This window comes from Pristiophorus japonicus, chromosome 30 (assembly GCF_044704955.1).
Source record: "Pristiophorus japonicus isolate sPriJap1 chromosome 30, sPriJap1.hap1, whole genome shotgun sequence".
Lineage (NCBI taxonomy): Eukaryota > Metazoa > Chordata > Chondrichthyes > Pristiophoridae > Pristiophorus > Pristiophorus japonicus.
Window position 1 is genome coordinate 9,886,701 of NC_092006.1, and position 4,092 is coordinate 9,890,792.

The 4,092-nt window shown below is 57.4% G+C and overlaps 1 protein-coding gene across 2 annotated transcripts in view; it reads right to left on the reverse strand.

Moving 5' to 3' along the window:
• Positions 1-2,246, reverse strand: part of shc1 (SHC (Src homology 2 domain containing) transforming protein 1) — a 159,007-nt gene extending 156,761 nt beyond the window's left edge. The window contains exon 1 of one of the 2 annotated variants that reach the window (XM_070868655.1): positions 2,171-2,246. The gene's annotated coding sequence lies outside the window, so the exon portion shown is untranslated. The remainder of the gene's footprint in view (positions 1-2,170) is intronic. The other variant, XM_070868657.1, reaches the window with a different exon arrangement.
• Between the last annotated feature and the right edge of the window lie 1,846 nt (positions 2,247-4,092).

Here is a 4,092-nt window from a genome sequence, read left to right on the forward strand (position 1 = left end):
CTCCTCACACACACTCCCTCCCTCACACACACTCCTCCCTCACACACACTCCTCCCTCACACACACTCCCTCCCTCACACACACTCCCTCCCTCACACACACTCCCTCCCTCACACACACTCCCTCCCTCACACACACTCCCTCCCTCACACACACTCCCTCCCTCACACACACTCCCCTCCCTCACACACACTCCCTCCCTCACACACACTCCCTCCCTCACACACACTCCCTCCTCACACACACTCCTCCCACACACACACTCCCTCCCACACACACACTCCCTCCCTCACACACACTCCCTCCCTCACACACACTCCCTCCCTCACACACACTCCCTCCCTCACACACACTCCCTCCCTCACACACACTCCCTCCCTCACACACACTCCCTCCCTCACACACTCCTCCCTCACACACACTCCCTCCCTCACACACACTCCCTCCCTCACACTCCCTCACTGTGTGTCTCTCACACTCCCCCTCTCCCTCCCTCACACGCTCCCCCTCACTCACTCCCCCTCTCCCTCACTCACTCAGTCAGTCTCTCCCTCACTCACTCTCTCCCTCACTCACTCACTCCCCCTCTCCCTCCCTCACACACTCACTCCCCCTCACTGACTCACTCTGTCTCTCCCTCACTCACTCACCCTCTCCCTCACTCACTCTAGTCTGTCTCTCACTCAATCCCCCACTCACTCCCCCTCTCCCCCTCACTCCCCCTCTCCCTCCCTCTCTCCCTCCCTTCCTCACTCCCCCTCTCCCTCCCCTTCACTCACTCACTCGCTCACTCCCCCTCTCTTCACTCACTCCCTCCCCCTCCTCTCTCACTCACTCCCTCCCCCTCACTCCCTCCCCCTCTCACTGTCTGTCTGTCTCTCACTCACTCTGTCTGTCTCTCACTCACTCTGTCTGTCTCTCACTCACTCCCCCACTCACTCCCCCACTCACTCACTCACTCCCCCACTCCCCCTCACTCACTCCCCTCTCACTCACTCACTCCCCCTCTCACTCACTCACTCCCCCACTCACTCACTCACTCCCCCTCTCACTCACTCACTCCCCCTCTCACTCACTCACTCCCCCTCTCACTCACTCACTCCCCCTCTCACTCACTGTGTCTGTCTGTCTCTCACTCACTCCCCCTCACTCCCTCCCCCTCACTCACTCCCTCCCTCACTGTGTCTGTCTGTCTGTCTCACTCACTCCCCCTCACTCCCTCCCCCTCTCACTCACTCCCTCCCTCACTCACTCCCTCACTCACTCCCCCTCTCACTCACTCACTCCCCCTCACTCACTGTGTCTGTCTGTCTCTCACTCACTCCCCCTCACTCCCTCCCCCTCACTCACTCCCTCCCTCACTGTGTCTGTCTGTCTCTCACTCACTCCCCCTCACTCCCTCCCCCTCTCACTCACTCACTCCCTCCCTCACTCACTCCCTCACTCACTCCCCCTCTCACTCACTCACTCCCCCTCACTCACTGTGTCTGTCTGTCTCTCACTCACTCCCCCTCACTCCCTCCCCCTCACTCACTCCCTCCCTCACTGTGTCTGTCTGTCTCTCACTCACTCCCCCTCACTCCCTCCCCCTCTCACTCACTCACTCCCTCACTCACTCACTCCCTCACTCACTCCCTCACTCACTGTATCTGTCTGTCTCTCACTCACTCCCCCTCTCCCTCACTCCCTCCCCCTCACTCACTCCCTCCCTCACTCAGTGTCTGTCTGTCTCTCACTCACTCCCCCTCTCTCACTCCCCCTCTCCCTCACTCACTCACTCCCCCTCTCACTTACTCACTCACTCCCCCTCTCACTCACTCACTCCCCCTCACTCACTGTGTCTGTCTCTCACTCACTCCCCCTCACTCCCTCCCCCTCTCACTCACTCCCTCCCTCACTCACTCCCTCACTGTGTCTGTCTGTCTTTCACTCACTCCCCCTCTCCCTCACTCACTGTGTCTGTCTGTCTCTCACTCACTCCCCCTCACTCACTCACTCCCCCTCTCACTCACTCACTCTGTGTCTGTCTGTCTCTCACTCACTCCCCCTCTCCCTCACTCACTCACTGTGTCTGTCTGTCTCTCACTCACTCCCCCTCTCTCACTCACTCACTCACTCCCCCTCTCCCTCATTCACTCACTCTGTGTCTGTCTGTCTCTCCCTCACTCACCCTCTCCGGGCTGTCCGCCGGCGGTTGGCGCCGCTCTGACCCCTGACCCCCGCGAGCCTCACTTCCGCCGCGCTCGGCTCAGGGGATGGGGGCGGGGCGTAGGCCGGGTGACGTTGTGTGGGCGGGGGCTGGAGCGTGAGGGAGGGCGGGGCCTGTAGACGTCAGATCGTGGGGGGCGCGGCCATCCTAACGTCACTGTGAGGGGGCGGGCTCTTGTCGCTTCACTTGGGAGAGCGGGGTCGGCCGGACGTCACTCTGCGGACAGAGGGCGGGGCCAGCGATTTAAAGGGCCAGGCTCAATGTTGGTCACTTAAAGGGCCAGCGACCCTGGGTGGAATTACAAAGATTGCATTTAAAGGGCTCATATTGTAGACATCTACAGCAGGCACCCCAAGTCGCTGGAGAAATACCACCAACGATGTCTCTGCAAGATCCTGCAAATCCCCTGGGAGGACAGACGCACCAACGTTAGCGTCCTCGACCAGGCCAACATCCCCAGCATCGAAGCACTGACCACACTCGACCAGCTCCGCTGGGCAGGGCCACATTGTCCGCATGCCCCAGACACGAGACTCCCAAAGCAAGCGCTCTACTCGGAACTCCTTCACGGCAAACGAGCCAAAGGTGAGCAGAGGAAACGTTACAAGGGACCGCCCTCAAAGCCTCCCTGATAAAGTGCAACATCCCCACCGACACCTGGGAGTCCCTGGCCAAAGACCAGTCCGCCCGAAGTGGAGGAAGTGCATCCGGGAGGGCGCTGAGCACCTCGAGTCTCGTCGCCGAGAGCGTGCAGAAACCAAGCGCAGGCAGCGGAAGGAGCGTGCGGCAAACCAGTCCCACCCTCCCCTTCCCTCAACCACTGTCTGTCCCACCTGTGACAGGGACTGTGGCTCTCGGATTGGACTGTTCAGCCACCTAAGGACTCGTGTTAAGAGTGGAAGCAAGTCTTCCTCGATTCTGAGGGACTGCCTATGGTGATGATTGCAAACTGTACAAGGTACGGCAGCACAGTGGACCAGTAATAGAACACATTGTACTGAGAAGCACCCATGTTGTGCCATGTCTAATGAAAGTTCGAGACTTTCATAACCTAAAATATCTCTTGCATAAAGCTTCTGAGGTTCAAGGTGTCTTGGCAAAGTGAAGAAAATTTTGAGTTCTTGTAAAGATTTTTTTAGTTTTGTGCATTTAGTGGACAATTTGCATATTGCCTATTTGGCCCAGGTTTTGTTTTCTGTGGAGCTGCTGTTGCAGCTATATGATCCAGGTAAAAGTTCCATAAGTTGGTCTAAAATTGTAACCATTTCCAGAAAATAGGTTTGGTAATGCACACTGCGATATGAGCGTGCCCCCGGCCCGTGCAGCAGAGCTGGTCTCCAGTCGTCCTGGTTAACCCTTGCCACTGGACCCAGACCTCGCTCTGTCAAGCCCGTGTGGTGGCTGGTGTGCAACGGCCACCCCACGTTAAAAAAAACCCACCCACAGGCACCTTCCACCCTTCAGGATGTAGTTCGGGATCCGGAATATTAGGTCCTTCATTGAAACACCTGTGAACTTTTTGACGTGGAAGCAAGTCATCCTCGATTCGAGGGACTGCCCATGATGATGATGGCTGTTTAGTAATTTGTAAAGAAAGGTAAATATATTCTTATCCGTTCTGTGTACTGCTTTCATCTGCATAGTGCTCCCCGCTGGAGTGGAACTAAACTACAGAACCAGTAGGAACCTGTTCAACTGGCGCCATCTCCAGGCCAGTTCCCAGACCACCCCAACCTCTGTCGTCGAGCTACAGTACGCGGTCGACGCCTGCGTCTGTGCACACACAGAGGCTGAACTCCAGGACATAGTCGAGGTATTTACTGAGGCGTACGAAAGCATGGGCCTTAAGCTAAACATCCGTAAGACAAAGGTCCTCCACCAGC